We start from the raw sequence: 18,100 nt of genomic DNA, 5'->3' as shown, positions 1-18,100 counted from the left end.
GATGCTCTTGCAGAAAAGGTGGGATTTGGTTACCAGGACTCACATAATGGCTCAAAACCATCTCCAACTCCACAGGTACTTAATTCACACTGTGCACAGATACTCATGCAGACAAAACATTAACCTGAGATAAAAATAAATAAGCACTTTAAAAATGTGGAAAGGGTGGGTCTTATGTAATCCAACTTCCTCAAAAAGCACAGCTGTTTTTCTACCAGGCATCTGACAGAAAGGATAAGAGGTGAGTCTTGAGGTGGTCTAAAAGGCTGCCAAAGTCCTCAAGATGGAGAAGGACACATGCAATGAACTCCAGACTACTCGGTGGGAGCTTAAATCAACTTTTGTCTGACAACAGCAAGAACATAATACCTTATTGAGGTATTTATCACAGTAACTACAGCAGAAATGAATCCTGAAAATATCAAATGCATATGGATGAGAAGATGAGATCTCTGGGCTCCAGGTAAGTGTAGCCTAGACAATACTATATCCAAAGCAGGAAACCCAGCTCAACTGTGCCCATATTCACAGTCATTAGGAAACATGAGCCATTAAGTTATTGTCTGAAGCTGTTCTGCTTATGGAAATTTGCCACAAAGGAACACAATAGCAATAACTTACCTAGAACATGGTTTAGTTGGAAAAATAAGAACGAATCAGGAAAGGGCCTTAGTATAAGTGGGTTCTTACGAAACTCATCAGAGTATTGGTTTAAAAAGTTGTCTAGCATCCTACAACAATCTAGAAACCACTGTGGTTTACAGCAGAGTAAAATATATTACTCTTTTGCAAAGCAGTACAGAAGCATGTACTTCAGATCCAATAAAGCAAGTCTACCACACTGTGTATCTATGGCATAAAGTCCTTGCTTTGAAAGATGAGCACATGGGTAGACAACTGGTTGGCCTCTGTCAAAATTTAACAGAGCTCAGATTACTTTATGTCATGAATATATGATTGCTCCACAGAGCAAGTCAGATAATCTCTTTCATCAACATTCTTTCAAACTTGACCTGTGTTTACTTCTAGACTCTAGACATGGAACCAAAAGGAGGTATCCTTATCTACTTAATAGTCTCTCAAGTACTTAGATCATGTTATTAGTATCTTCCACAACCCTGGCACATTACCTAGCCTTCACCCTCTCCCAAGTCTTCTCCCGAGTCATTTTTTCACAGTACCTTATTTGGTCTGGACTCATTTTGTACTGTTAGAGAGCCTTTAATTTTCAATAAAGAACATACTCATAAACAAAAAGCTATTCAGCAAAGAAGCAAACAGCATATTTAAAGTGGAGAGCTAAAGTAGATGCGGGGACACCCCTTCGATCCCAGCTCACAAGAGACAGACAAGAAGACTAAGAGTTTGAGGGCCAGCAATATAGTGAGATCCTATCTCAGAAAAGGAAGAGGAGAGGAAAGAACGAAGAAGGATGGAGGAAGAAGCAAACAAAGACAAAGAAGCAGAGGAAAGAATGAATTTACATACACTCAAGCAGAATGAGTATCATTTTAGGGTGGCTATGAAAACAGTGCTGGTTGAAGTGGAAAATGTGTCTTGTGACTGAGAAATTAAACCACTCAGCAGAGCATACGGAGTCAGTCAACAGTTAGGAATGTCACACTGAAGAATTGTAGAGTAACCAAAACAACACAAAGGAAGTGATGTAAGTGGAGATCTAAGACCAACAATGAAAGCTAAAAATGCCTTCTTTACATTAGACATCAAAAACTAAATGATAAATACACATGATCAGGTGCATACATGTGGGTACCCATGGTCATGTGAATGAATATACATGGTCATATGGTCATGTGGATATACACAGTCATGTAAATACTTGTAGTTTTGTGGGTATCCATGGTCACATGGAAATGCATGGTCACATGGGTACATACGGTCACAAAGATACACCTGATTACATGGGTACCCATGTTTCCATGGATACATATGGTCAGGCAAAACAACCATCTCCTAAAGTGGTTAGATGGGTTCTCTTTCCATTTCTTTCAGTTTAGTCTTAAATACAAATTTTCAAACTGTAAACTTAAAGTATTACTGAACCTTTTGTTTACTACAAAGATAAGTGACCTAAAATACACAAGATAATTAAACGACAAATTAAAATATAACATTTTAGTACTTAATACTCTCCTACTGACATTTTCTTTTATAAATAAAAGACTTGCAAAGAGAGTTTTTAACACAGATGATTAAGCCATTAATCAGTGTTCTTTTATAATCTATTTCATGTGAATTCTGCTATAAATATATTATTATACAAAAAATTATGCACCATGTTACAAAACTACTTGAAATCTTTCAGTAGTAAAATTCTTTCCGTATAAGATTTTCAAATTCGGCTGGAGACACATATTTTTTTCTGGGCTACAACTCAAAATGGGGAGAGTTGGAGCTTCAGACTCCCTTACACACTCAGAGACAACTTGACTCCCAGGAACTCTGACACAACCAGGCTCACAGAATCCAGTCAGAGATAGCAAGGCCAGTTAATACGTGCGATAGCCAGATGGCAAGAGGCAAGCTCAAGAACATGAACAGCAGAAACTAATGCCATTTGGCACCATTTAGAACCCAGTTATCCCACCATAGCAAGCCCTGGATACCCTAACACACCTGAAAAGCAAGACTCCGACCTAAAATCCCATCTTATGAAGATGATAGAGAACTTTAAGGAAGACATAAATAACTCCCTTAAAGAAATACAGGAGAACACAGATAAAGAGATAGAAGCACTTAAGGAGGAAACACATATATGCCTTAAAGAAATACAGGAAAACACAGTCAAATAGGTAAAGGAATTGAACAAAATCACCCAGGATCTAAAAATGGAAATAGAAACAATAAAGAAATCACAAAGGAAGGCAACCCTGGAGATGGGAAACTTAGGAAAGAGATCAGGAGTTATAGATGCAAGTATCAACAACAGAATATAAGAGACAGAAGAGAGAATATCAGGCGTAGAAAAATACCATTAAAGATACTGACACAACAGTCAAAGAAAATTCAAAGTGTAAAAAGCTCTTAACCCCAAACATCCAGGAAATTCAGGATGCAATGAAAAGAACAAATGTAAGAATAATAGGAATAGATGAGAGCCCAAGGCAAAGGGCCAGGAGACATCTTTAACAAAATCATAGACGAAAACTTCCCTAACCTAAAGAAAGACTAAGACTGGTCTTCAATAACAACCAAACCAAAAGAAATCCCACATACTCATGGAAACTGAATAACTCTCTACTCACTGATAACTTGGTCAGGGATGAAAGAAAGAAGGAAATTGAAGTCTTTCTAGAATTTAATAAAATGAAAGCATAGCATGCTCAAATTTATGGGACACAGTAAAAGCACTGCTAAGAGGAAAATTCATGCCATTGAGTACTTCATAAAGAAATTAGAGAGATCGTGCACTAGGAACACACACACACACACACACACACACACACACACACACACACACACACAAACCCAAATACACCCAAGAGGAGTATATGGCAGGAAATAATCAAAATCAGAACTGAAATCAACAAATTAGAAACAAAGATAACTATACGAAGAAACAACAAAACTAAGACCTGGTTCTTTGAGAAAATCAACAAAATAAACAAACCCTTAGCAAAACTAACTAAAGGGCCCAGAGACAGTATCCCAATTAACAAAATCAGAGATGAAAATGGAAATATAACAACAGAAATTTTAAAATATCACTGGAGCCTATTACAAAGCCTATACTCAACAGATTTATAAGAAATGGATTATTTTCTAGACCGATATCAGATATCAAAATATCAAAATTAAGTCAGGACCATATAAACTATCTAAACACTACTATAACCCCTAAAGAAATAGAAGCAGTCATCAAAAGTCTTCCTACAAAAAAAAAAAAAAAAAAAGCCCAGTTCTAGATGGTTTTAGTAAAGATCCTTCAAAGAAGATCTAATACCAATACTTCTTAAACTATTCCACAAAACAGAAAGAGATGGAATACTACCTAAGTCATTCTGTGAAGCCACAGTTTCACTAATACCTAAGCCACACAAAGACCCAACATAGAAAGAGGACTTTTTCTATGTAATACAGACCAATTTTACTTATGAATACCAATGCAAAAATACTCAATAAAATTTTTGCCAATTGAATCTAATACATCAAAATGATCATTCACCATGATCAAGTAGGCTTCATCCCCAGGATGCAGGGATGGTTCAATATATAAAATTCCATCAATGTAATCTACTATATAAACAAACTCAAAGAAAAAAAATAACATGATCATTTCATTAGATGCTGAGCCTTTGACAAAATACAATATCCATTCATGTTAAAAGTCTTAGGAATGAATACAAAAAATGTGGTACATTTACACAATGGAGTATTACTCAGCTATTAAAAACAATGAATTCGAGAAATTCTTAGGTAAATGGATGGAACTAGAAAATATCATCCTGAGTGAGGTAACCCAATTACAAAAGAACACACATGGTATTCACTCACTGATAATTGGATATTAGACCAAAAGCTTGAAATAGCCAAGATTCAATTCACAGACCACATGAAGCTCATGAAGAAGGAAGACCAAGTGTGGATTCCTCAGTCCTACTTAGGAGGAGTAACAAAATATCCACCTGGGTATCCATCCCATGTGCAGTCACCAAAGGTAGACGCTGATGTGGATGTCAGGAAGTGCATGCTGACAAGAGCCTGATATAGCTGTCTCCTTAGAGGTCTGCCAGAGTCTGACATATTCAGAGGCAGATGCTCACAGCTAACCATTGATCTGATCAAGGGTTTCCCAATGGAGGAGTTAGAGAGAAGACTAAAGGAGCTGAAAGGGTTTGCGGTCCCATGAGAAGAGCAACAACACCAACCAACCAGAGCTCCCAAGGGTCTAAACCACCAGCCTGGGAGCACATAGAGAGGGACCTATGATTCCATCTGTATATGTAGGGGAGGATGGCCTTGTCAGGCATAGGTGGGAGAGGAGATCCTTGGTCCCATGAAGGCTGAACACCAAGTGTGTGGGGGGAATTCGAGGGTGGGTAGGTGGGAATGGGTGGGTAGGTGGGGGCACATCCTCATAAAAGCAAAAGGAGGAGGGATGGGATAGGGGGTTCCTGGGTGGTGGGGGGAATTGGGTAAGGGGGTAAAATCTGAAATGTAAATATAATATCCAATAAAAAAAATCACCTCTTCAAAAAAAGTCTTAGAAACAGAAATTCAACCCACACACCTAAACATCATAAAAGTAATATACAGCAAACCAACAACCAACATCAAATTAAATGGAGAGAAATATAAAGCAATACCACTAAAATCAGGGACAAGGCTGCCCACTCTCTCCCTATTTATTCAATATAGTACTCAAAGATCTACCTAGAGCAATTAGACAACAAAAGGAAATCAAAGTAATACAAATTGCAAAGAAAGACTGACACCAGTATTTGCAGATTACATGATAGTATACATAAAAATTCTACCAGAGAATTCCTCCAACTGATAAACAACTTCAGCAAAGTGGCTGGATATAAAATTAACTCAAACAAATCATTAGTCTTCTTCTCCATAAAGGATAAATGGGTTGAGAAAAAATTAGTTAAACAACATGTTTCACAATAGTCACAAATAATATAAAATGCCTTGGTTTGAATCTAACCAAGCAAATGAAAAATCTGTATGATAAGAACTTCAAGTCTCTGAAGAAAGAAATTGAAGAAGATCTCAGAAGATAGAAAGATCTCCCATGCTCATAAATTGGTAGGATTAACAAAGTAAAAATGACCATTTTACCAAAAGCAATCTATGGATACAGTGAAATTCCCATCAAAATTACATCTCATTTATTCACAGAGATAGAAGAGCAATTCTCAACTTCATCTGGAATAACAATTAACCCAAGATAGCAAAAACAATTCTCAACAATAAAAGAACTTCGGAGGGAATCAGCATCCCTGACCTCAAGTTATACTACAAAGCAATAGTGATAAAAACCACAAGGTATTGGTATAGAGACAGACAGGTAGATCAGTGGAATAGAAATAAACCCACACACCTCTGGTCACCTGGTCTTTGACAAAGAAGTCAAAACCATCTAGTGGAGAAAAGACAGCATTTTCAACAAATAATGCTGGTTTACTGGGGGTCTGCATGTAGAATAATGTAAATTGTTCTATTTTTGTGTCCTTGTACAAAGCTCAAGTCCAAGTGGATTGAGGACATGCACATAAAAACAGGTATGCTGAATCTAATAGAAGAGAAAGAACCTTGAACACATCGGCACAGGCAGAAATTTCCTGAACTCAACACCAATGGCTCAGGCTCTAAGATCAACAATTGACAAATGGAACCTCTTGAAACTGAAAACCTTCTGTAAGTCAAAGTACTCTATCAATAAGACAAAAATGGCAACCTACAGATTAGGAAAAGATCTTTTACCAGCTCTACATCCAATACGGAGCTTATATCCAAAAGATACAAAGAACTCAAGAAGTTAGACTCCAGAAAATCAAATAACTCAATTAAAAATCGGGCACAAAGCTAAGCAAAGAATCCCCAATGGCTGAGAAGCAACTAAAGAAACGCTCAACTTCCTTAGTTATCAGGAACACGCAAATCAAAATTATCCTTAGATTCCACCTTACACCAATCAGAATGGCTAAAATAAAAAACTCAAGCGACAGCAGATGCTGGTGAGGATGTGGAGAAAAAGGAACACTCCTCCATTGCTGGTGAAATCACAAGCTGGTACAACCACTTTGCAAATCAATCTGGAGGTTCCTTGGGAAATTGGAAATAGTGATACCTGAAGACCCAGCTAAAACACTACTGGGTATTTACCTAAAAGATGTTCCAATATTTAACAAGGACACATGCTCCACTATGTTCATAGCAGTGTTACTTATAATAGCCAGAAGCTGGAAACAACTCAGATGTCCCTCAGTTGAAGAATAGATACAGAAAATGCAGTACATGTACACAATGAAATACTACTCAGATAATAAAAATGATGACTACACGAATTCTGCAGGCAAATGGATAGAACTAGAAAATATCATCCTGAGTGAGGTAAGACAGCCCAAAGGAACTTACATGGTATGTACTCACTTATAAGGGAATATTAGTCCAAAATCTCTGAATACTCATGATATAACTCAAAAACCATATGATGCTTAACAAGCAGGAAGGTCATAGTTTGAATGCTTTAATCCTACTTAGAAGGAAGAGCGAAATAATCATGGGAGGCAGAGGCAGGGATGGATCTGGGTGGGACTGGGGAGGGAGAAGGGGGAGGAAAAAAAAAAGAGGGCCAGGACCAAATATGAGAAGAGACAGGAGAGAAGTCCAGAGAGCCAGGAAAATGAATAGAAATAAGAGGTAGTGGGGGTTGGAGAACTTGAAGAACCGCTAGAAAGACCCAGAAACAAGGGATGTGAGAGCGTCCCAGGACCCAATCGGGATGACATTAGCCGAAATACCCAACAGTGGAGAGAGAGAACCTGAAGAGACCACCTCCAGTAGATATAAATGCCCTCCACCCCATGGAGGGATCGAGCCACTTACCCATCTAAAAATTTTTAACCCATAATTGTCCTTGACTAAAGGAAACGCAGGGACAAAAATGGATCAGGGGCCATCCAGATACTGCCCCATCTTGGGATCCATTCCCTCCACAGACACCAAACCCAGACACTATTGCTGATGCCAAGTTGTGCTTACAGACAGGAGCCTGGTATAACTGTCCTTTGAGAGGCTCTGCCAGCACCTGACTAAGACAGGTGCAGACACTCAACACCAACCATTGGACTGAGCCCTGGGACCCAAATAGAAGAGTTTGGAGAAGGAGCTGAAGGTGATTGCAACCCCCCCCCCCATAGGTTGAAAAACAGGATCAATTAACCAGACCCCTCAAAGATCTCAGGGACCAAATTGCCAACCAAAGAGTACACATGGGCCGGTCCATGGATGTACAGATGTAGCAGAGGATTGTCTCATCAGTGGGAGGGGAGGCTTGATGCCCCAGAGATCCCCAGGGATGCTAGAGGGGTGAGGTGGAGTGGGTGAGTGGTTGGGGGAACAGGCTCTGAGAAGCAAAGGAGAGAAGGATGGGGTGGGGATTTGTGGAGGGGAGACTGGGAAGGGGGATAACATTTAAAATGTAAGCAAATAAAATGATTAATTAGAAAGTCTAAATTCTTCTAACAATGGAAGTATCAATGCAAAGATTTTGGTTTAGGACATTTCACAAAAGCTGTCGTCTTCATTGCTAGTGAGAGCCTATAATTCAGGCACCAGAAAAGTCTGTTAAGTGGCCAGACCAATGCCCCCACACTTAGACACTGAGTAATATACTACTCCTGGATGACATAAGCTAGGAAGACCCTTTAACAGTTAATACTTGGCATCTACTTCTCTCAGTGCAGCTGCTAGGTGAATACAGATGGCACAGCACTGCTAAGGGGACCCATGGTTTGAAGTCCTAATCATTCTGCTTTAAATTTTATTTTTTCTCAAAATGAGAGTCTACATTTTGCTTTTCTTTTGTTTGAATATCCACACCTGTAAGGGCTGTTTAGAGGTCCAGTCAGAATCTCAAATGGCCTGCTCAGATATCTGTCAACAAACCCCCCCCCCGGTTAAGGGATGATCAGTTCACTAGAAATGCCTCCAGTTCTCAAGCTTTTTATTAAAGGAAAGAATTCCCATGTAGGCCCAAGTCCTATTCCCCAATATCCTTTTATCAATTTGTGAATGTTACCAAGTTATTTCCCAAGTTCTGTTATAATCTTAAAACATGTAGGGTATGTCTGCCTTTTATAAATCTCTCTCTATAGCTAGAATGAAAAATTTAAAGTCCAAAAATAAAAATGGTTTAGAGAGGTACAGGATGTGACTATCACTGTTACTATGGGTTGCCTTTTTTCCCCTCACCCACCTGGAAGGATGGTTTGCTTGTATCTCTTCCTTCTGCAGTCATAAAATAACTACTATCCACTTTTCAACTCTTTGAAGCAAAGTGCGTACACTGGCTTATCATCTTCCCATTGTCTCATGTGAGCGCTCTATCAAAAATGTGCCCGGGTGTATTTGTGGATATTACTTTGATTCAAATGGCTAATACATGCTAGGCGTTGTGCTTGTCAATTTACATGCTTCACTAAACTAGGGTTTTATTCTATTACTGTATTCTATATCGCAATATTCTGTAATGCGTTACACTTCTAATTATTAACATCACTGTCATCAGAATTGTTATCAACCATGGGCTTTGTTACACTGTTGTTTTCTAACTCTCCAGTTGTGTTAGAGTCTCTTTGCAATCAGCCATATGTTGGACATTACAGAATAAGTGCTAAGTGGACACACATAGGAAATTATTTTCTTCATGACTTCTTGTGATCCTTTTTATGTGTCTGGTATTTCAAGTTTCTGTGTCTTATATAAAACAAGTCTGGAAAAGGCAAAGCTATAGCTTTGAAAGGGAATACAAACGGAAAAGTAGAAGACGGTTTAGGTTGGCATGGAGGGACCATTTCAAAGCAACGCATCACTAGAAGGAACTTAATAATAAAGTGATTTATCTTAGACCTTGAGACTAACTCAGATACCAACTTACACCTACAGCATCACCTGACTGCTGAATGTACAAATACAGAAACAACTGTATCACTAGGTCCTGTTGGTACTACAGGGTTTTCAATCAGTCAAGTCCTTGATGCCCCCCAGGTTAATCTTCTATCACACATGCCATGACTTATATTACTCAGTGTTGGGAGAGGTTTCAAGTGTTTATTCCGTTAGCTTTTGCCCTCCACATGCAATTTATATTCTGTCCAAAATAATTATGTAAATCTTAGAAAGCACAAATATCTTATGTCCTCTGTGTGATTAGAAACAGATCCCAACAGCAAGCATCCTGTGCACTGTGAATACGCTCCATGAAAGCAAGAAAGATATCTCACCTTCCAAACTCTAACATTCTCTGAGGCCAAGGAGACACTTAACACCTACATTTCAGTTTGCTTTCTTCAATATCTCATTATAAATTTATTAAAGTGGGTTTTGCCAAGCTGAAGAGAATCAAGTTTTCAGGATTTTAAAAGCATTGAAAGTTCGTGATGTTCACTCTTGAGATAAAGATCTTTAAAAACACCTTCATGTCAGACAGAGTTAATGGCATTTTTATGCTGGGATGAATTACTTGGCTTCTCAGAACAGCAGTATACCATCCGAGAGTCATTTCTATCTTGTTTAATATCTCCATTCCCATTTATAAAAGGCACACTTCATTTCTATTATACCCAAAGACTGAAACTTCATGAAATAATGAATGTTTTCTAAATCTTAAAGTTTAAATGAGATGAAAAATGCTCATTTCCTTACAATCTTGCTCATTTGATTCATAAACAATGACTTTGAGGAGTTGATATTTTGTTCTCAATTTTCTTTCTTCCTTCCTTCCTTCCTTCCTTCCTTCCTTCCTTCCTTCCTTCCTTCCTTCCTTCCTTCCTTCCTTCCTTTTTGGTGGGAGAGCAGGTTTTACAAAATAGCCCAGGCTAGCCTGGAACTTGCAACCTTCCTACTTCAGCCCTCCCACTTCTAATATTGTAATTGTGTGCCAACTTGCCTAGATGCTGGGTGATTTTTGAAAACAATTTGGATTCTGAAATCCTCCCTGTGTCATTTCACTTGCTGTTCTGTAGTTTGGGATAAGTAAGGAAAAAAATAAGGTTTTATCAGTTCGGTCTAACATCTCAAAAGCAAACTTTAAAAGCATTGTGTCGAATATTTGAAACAACTAGACAATCTGGAAAGAAAGGCAGTGTTCCCCTGTGCTTTTACTCTCTGACGACTTAGACTCTGGGCTGACCCAAAGTTAATGACAAAAGCTACAGGGGGGCAGAGCTATTAGTCAGTGAACTGCAAAGACAAGAAAAGGTTGTGTCACATTCCTGAACAAGAGCTAAACCTTCCTACAGGTTCCATCTCTAGCTTACTTGTTCAGTGAGGTAGGTTTATGGCTCCAAACAATCTGAGAGCACTAACTGATCCTCCTCCTCGTTTTGTTCTGTCTATAAAATGTTATCCTAATTCATGGTCAACACAGCTGCAGTGGAAACAACTTAGGTTTTGCTTCCCTGATTTTTTTTTAATAAAAATATTCTTAATACTCTTATTTGTCCTTGTTGCTGGAAGTTGTGAGCCTTTAAAGGGTTTACTTGATTAAATAAGGCCCATTGAAGGCCACCTTCTTCTAACTGACTTGGGGGGACATTTATTGTGTATATAAAAGAAGCACAGGCAGCCACTAGAGTGACATCCTCACAATTCACTCTGTCTTCTCTGAGGGCTCAGTATATGAGGACTTGGGTCATTAGGAATCATTTTAGAATTCTGCCTACACCACAAATCTTAAATCCACTTTTATTTGGGTGATTTATTACAGTCTATCTTCTAGACCTCAATATAGAGTCCCCAGGTAGACACTCAGGCCACAGATAATCAAAGAATTATGTTGGTTTGGCCAGGGCTCTCTCCACAGAGAATTCTCAAAATACTTCCTACCACATTTCCTTCAATTACACTGAACTTAATAAAAATGTGTAGAGTTTTTTCTTCCTTGGGCTCTGACATCTAAAACGTAATTGTAAATCAAAAGCCTAGAAAGGAAAGCCTCATACATTGAAAATCTGTATATACAGATTTTAAGTATATGTTATAGCATGTACTCTTCAACCACAATAGACCTACAATGTTTTGTCTTTATTTACAAATTTTAAAATAGTTCCTTATTTTCTTGTGAAAAATTAAATACTCCATTTTTCTGCATAGTGGTCGCCTATGTTAGAATAACAGCAAGCCATTTGAGATGTTGCCTTTTCACTTTATTAACATTTTGGACATGTGATTGAGGAAAAAGCAAAAGCCATCCACTTTTGCTATAGGATCTATCATTTGTAACAGCAGAGAATACGTGTGTTTATCAATACTATTGTCTCAAAATAGCAAAACTGAGAGCAGAAAAAGAAAGCAATTTCCAATCACTTAAAATAGTCCAAAGTATTAACTGTTTTACCTAGCTTTACTTCTCTGGCAGGCTTGAGACCAGAAACTGATTTCTTTTCAGGAATGTAAAGTATACAAAAAAGCAATTCTGAAATGATTCACAGATGATCATCATGCTATTTAAAGAAAACAGGAGCTTCATGCTTAAACAATCAGGCTCCAAACTGTAGGTATTGTCTTCAAAGTCAGAAGAATAGTTGCTTTTTTCCAGCCTTCAGCATCCTGCTCTTCTTTCTATGTAAGAAGATGGGCTGGTGCGTTGGAGTACAAAGTACAGAGACACAATGAGAAGGCTGTCAACAACATCAGTCACCTGTTAGGGCTAAAACAGAGATCTGCTGAAGAAGCACACAGGCAGAGAGACTCAGAAGAGAAAAGAGAATGCCAGAGCTCATCAGAATCTATAATACACACTAAAAATAATGGGATGGAAAAGACCCTTGCAGCTGTCATTTAGATAAATATTTGTTCATTTTTAAATCAACCATGTTTAGTTTCTATCATGCTAATAATGTTTCCAGATGGGGCATGCATGAATCTTAGCACCCAGGAGGCAGGGGTGGGCAGATCCCTGTGAGTTCTAAGGCAGAGTGAGTTCTAGGACAGCCAAGGTAACACAGAGAAACCTTGTCTTGACAGACCAAAAAAGAAATAGAAAGAGTTGGAGAAAGAGGAGGAAGAGGAGGAGGAGGAGGTAAAGGAAGAAGTAAAGTAGGAAGCAGAGGAATAGGAGATGGTGGTGAAGGAGGAGGAGGAGGTGAAGGAGGAGGTGAAGGAGGAAGTGAAGGGGGGTGTAATAGGAGGGACACTTGGCACATTGCACAAGACTTTACAAACAGGGTCCTATTTACTCCCTGAACAGCTCATTCCTAGGAAGGGCATATTTTGTGATGCCCAGGTTGCAGATGGGATTAGTTTTTGTCTCCCTGATGACAAACCTGTGCTGTGGCAGTTTTATCCCCCTAAACCACTGGCTTTCTAAATCTATTCCTTTCTCTCATGCTGTTAACTTTCAGTGGCCAGAACTTGCTTGGCCCTGTGCCTGAGCCGGGCCATGGCAGCAAAACCTTGGAAGCAGCATTTAGTTGAAAGGAACTGGGTAGTGTTGAATAACGCATGCTTCTGGTTATCACAGAGAAAGTCTACACCAAGTTCAAGAGGACCACTTCATTTCCTCACACTGCAGCATCTCTGTCTCTTCCAGTCTCCTCCTTATTCTTACCATGGCTTCCTGGGATTGTCTGCCAAAGAAACTCACATTAGCATAGTAGAGATTTTTCTAGTGCTTGAAAACTGATTACTTTCTTCTATGACAGTAATAAAGTATTATTAAAAACAACTAAAATTTCAGAATTATCAGTACTCCTTGAAAAAGACATTTATTTTACTTTTTATAATTATACTCACAGACTTTCTTTTAATAAAGAGAAAGCAAAGGTTTTCCACTTTAACTAGCAATTCTCCTCTACCAATTTTATTCAATAAGTGGTAAGTTCTTGCTGCATAAGATTTTAGAGAAACTCACATGCACAATTTTGTAGTTATTGCCTCTGACTACATTTTGCTATAATAACTATTCAGAATTACAAACCACTTAGCTACATCTTAAAGATCTTAATGAATAGCAAATTGGTAATTCTTTAACTATAAAGAGACTTTCACTTCAATTTACAATTATAGAGTATTGTCACACATTAACAATGCATAGAATCCATGCTTGGCAGCAACGGAGAGCAGTGTGTGGAGATGTACATGAGGAGTTACAAGCTCTGCAGACCGAGGATGCCCCTTTGTCTCAACCAGTTTCCTTCTAAGGCTGAGAGCCCAGAGCTACAACCGTATTTCTAAAGGGTAATGAAGACCTAGAAACTTGTCCTCTGTCCCAAAGATACAATTTGTGTTCATTAGGAAGACAAAGTTTCTCTCCCTTTCTCAACAGAGGAAAAGTGACTCATCTGTGCAGCACTTGCTACAGACACACACTGACAGCTGCACTGTTGTGACCCCTCCCCTGCAGTATGGCTCTCTGTCAGTACAGCTGACAGAGTTCCCAGCATCTCCAGCGGGAGGGGAGAGAGTGGGCCTGGGAGATTGACACTAGTAAATAGCAACGCTTCTTTTTTGATCTGGAAACCAAGGCCCATACTTGCAGTTAGGGAAAATAAGAAAATTAAAGATATCAATAAAATATTCTTGGGGTTCAACTTTCTATTTAATCTAGAGGGACCCTTTTCATCTACAAAATTCACTTCTGGCACATGCTTATAACTAAGTTGTTTTCAACCACAGTTCTTTTAGGAGCTTAAGGGATTGTGTGTTTCATGGGGAACACCAAAGCTGAGCAAGATGACAGTTGGATACTGGTTACTGAAAGTAAATAAGAACACTCGGCATTCCTTTCATTTTTTTTTTTTTTTTAATTTTTTCCTTTCCACTTTAAAAACATGTGACCTGGACTGGGAGAAATGGGCCAGTATTTAAGAATGCTAGCTGTTCTTGTAGAGGGACCTGAGTTCAGTTTCCCAACACTCATGTGTGCTCCCAAACATACAGACATATATGTACTTGCATAAACATAATGTTAAGAATGTGAGCCAGCAGACTTTAAAGGTATGTCAGATGGAGATTATGAGTTCAGAACTGTCATATCAGCCTTGTGAACATCTAAAAAGGACTCACGTTCTCTGATATGTCTTTTCATTTTATCTTAGACCTGAGGCAGTGAATCAGATGTAAGGTCCAAGTGAGAGTCAGAGGACCTTGGTATTCCAGGGAGCCCAGGTTGACATTTATAGATTACTCTATAAATTACCTCTAGACCCAAGGGATTCTGTGGTTTGTGCTATATTGTGGAGGCAACCTTGTAGCTGTTCACTGCCTTACTGTAGAGAAAGTCACTCTAGGAAAGCAAGTCTGGGGAGCAGGTGATCTTTCACTGAGCTCTTCTTGGCGGCCCCTGAGCTTTTGTCTCTTTTACCTGGTGCTTTATTTGCATGGTTTCATTTACTTCTCAGTTAAAATTGACATGGCAATTGGCACAGTGACTTTCTGCTTGTCCACATGTGGTTGCAAGCAGTTGTTTACAGTGTGGAGTTTGTGTATGAAAGTGTGTGTATGGTTCTTAGAAAAGCTTTTTCATCAGTAATTCTCAAACTTTAAAATACATCAGAATCAGCAAAAAGGTTTAAACTACAGATGAACGGTATTTTTTTCTAGAGAGTATGATTTCATGGTTCTGGGGTAGAAATTTCAAATTTGTAAGTTCTGCTGAACTGAAAATCATTGCTGTGTGGGACAATTTTCCTCAGAGAGCTCACTGAATATAGGGTTAGTATGTATTGTATAAAACATCCAATTAAATGAGTAAAATCTACTTAAAAGAAGATTGAATGGATTCCTAATTGTACAAGAATGAAGAGAGAAAGGGACGGACATCCTCCCTGGGTCAGCTTGGGAGGGTAGGTAAAAATTTTATAGGGCAAGAAGCAATTGGGCAATTTTGTCACCAGACTAAAAAGAGATGTCCTCCAATTATGCTGAAAAAGCTATGCCTGAACTATATCAGGAGAGCTATCCCTAAATTATGCTAAGAGATCTGTCCTAAGCTATGTTAAAAGAGCTGTCTCTAAACTATGCTGAAAGCCATACCTAAACTATGCCGAGAGAATTTACTTCTTGACAAAGTTACCTTCCTATGACCACAGAGAGAAGCTGACAAGATTATATACTCTCCCAAATAGAATAGAGTTCATGTTTTTATTAGTCCTGAGATTAATAGGTGCATATAAATTTAGAATAGAGAGCTATGCACACACACACACACACACACACACACACACACACACACACACGGGCAAAGGGAAAAGTGCTTTAAAGGGGAATAATAGCATTTAATTAATTACTGTCTAGGTTACTAAGATAAGGTGAAGGACAAAAGATATGCTAATAATCTGTCCTCAAGAAATCCTCTTAAGACTGTAGATCCAAATTTAAAGGCATTCTTACAATGGCCAATTAACAGTAATTATGAAATATCCATTAGAATCAGTTAGGTATCCCAAAGGGCAGAAAGAGAGGAGAGAGAGAGAAAGAGAGAAGAGAGAGAGAGAGAGAGAGAGAAGAGGAGAGAGAAGAGAGAGAAGAGAGAGAGAGGGAGAGAGAGAGAGAGACAGAGAGACAGAGAGAGAGAGAGGACAGAGAGAGAGAGAGAAATCTAGGGTGTCTAGAGTCCCTTTAATGCTCAGCACACACCTGGCATGTCTGGTGGCAGCAGGTGATGACATAAGCAGTTGCTAGGTCCCGAAGAGCACGCTGGCCAGTGAAATCAGCCTGTGTACTAACACCATCTTCTTGACTTAGATATTTCAAATACATGTGATAAGTTCCTGGGCTACCGTTACAATTGCAGTTGGTGTCCTCCATCAGAGAGCCCACCCCATCCCAGTTTTCTATATTTCTACCTGTGTGACTGTCTTTTATTCATTCCCTCTTTACCCTAGTCAGGATTCTAGAACTAAGCTATGCTGAGTGTGGCACTAACTGCTCAGAAAACAATGTATATTTGTTTTATATAGTACCTAAGGGACCGCCAGTTACACTACAAATTTAAGAATGGATGAATGGAAACATGTAGAACCCAATTGAAACAAAAAATGTACTTTTGTTTTTTTTTAAAGTAAGATTATTTCATAATCAGGCAGTTAGGTGCTAGATTGGATTTCCTGAGAAAACCTTTAGAGTGCTGTTACTGTAGCGTTTAATACCAGCTGGGTTCTGTTGCTGGGAAAACTAATTTTCTTTCTGTGATTCTCCACTAACTCCGAGGATTGAAGTAATTAATGTGGAATATATGTTTGGTATTTTAACTAAAGTAGTGACAATGTAAAGACACCTGGTTGTTACATACAAGTTTTCTTTCATAGATTTAGTTTTCTGTGAATGGTATGGGTTTGCAGCAAAGCTGGGTGGCAAGTACAGAGTTCTACACACCTATTTTGACAAGCATACCTGCTCCCCCACTAACTGCCCCCTAAAAATGACATGTGTGACAGTCAGTGAAACCTTGGCACCTCTTAATCACAAAAGTACTCAGCTTACATTAGGATTCACTGAGTATTGTTTGTGTATTTAGAAATCTGTGAATGTTTACAGTATAAATATTCAAGTTATAAAACTAAATATCAATGTAGTAAAGCTGTCTTATGTATTTTAAAATTCATTGTAATTAATCTAAAATGTATCATTTATCATGTTTCATGCACATATCTATATGTTAATATATACCAGTGGTTCTCAATCTTCCTAATGCCTCAACCCTTTAATACAGTTCCTCGTGTTGTAGTGACCCCCAACCAGGTATTCTGTAAAATCAATAATTCATCTAAACAGCATTATTTCATGAAAGTTCATCTTTATGCTGATATGCAGGGAATATACTCAATAGGGTGAGCTAATGCCCAGGGGTTGCTAAATTAACTTAATAATGACAGAAAAGCTATACCAGCTGCAAGGAACAATCCTGAGATGAAGTCTCTTCAGGACATTGCCTCATAGAGTTCACCCACCACAGACCATGTAAAAATGGTGGCTCACCTCCAGGAAGGCCATCTGCTAGCCTTAGCCTATCCTGGATGGCTCCTAACACCATATGATCATGAAATATGGCTTTCTGGATTGTGTAAAAGTAAAAGCAAATGAAACATTCAGTATATTCTGACATTTCTGTATAAGTAACCTGTAGTCTTTGCTATCCTGCCCACTGTAACTCGAGTTAGATGAATGGCAGAGTTGACCTCATGGCAGAATGACCTAGACAGATTTTAGTTTTACAATCAGTTGGAGATGGCTTTGGCACTACATTAGTGATGACTAGAAAGCTTTGGACATCTGATAGTATCTTCACTTATCCATAGCATACTGCTTCCTTCAGGGTAATCATCACCTCATTTGCAGGCAGTTGCCTGTGTGTTCAATTCCATTAGGAAATATTGTTCTCCTCCATTCTGCTGTCGGTAATAAT

This window comes from Arvicanthis niloticus, unplaced genomic scaffold (genome assembly GCF_011762505.2).
Source record: "Arvicanthis niloticus isolate mArvNil1 unplaced genomic scaffold, mArvNil1.pat.X pat_scaffold_483_arrow_ctg1, whole genome shotgun sequence".
Classification (NCBI taxonomy): Eukaryota; Metazoa; Chordata; class Mammalia; order Rodentia; family Muridae; genus Arvicanthis; species Arvicanthis niloticus.
Note: the sequence above shows the minus strand (reverse complement) of the source record.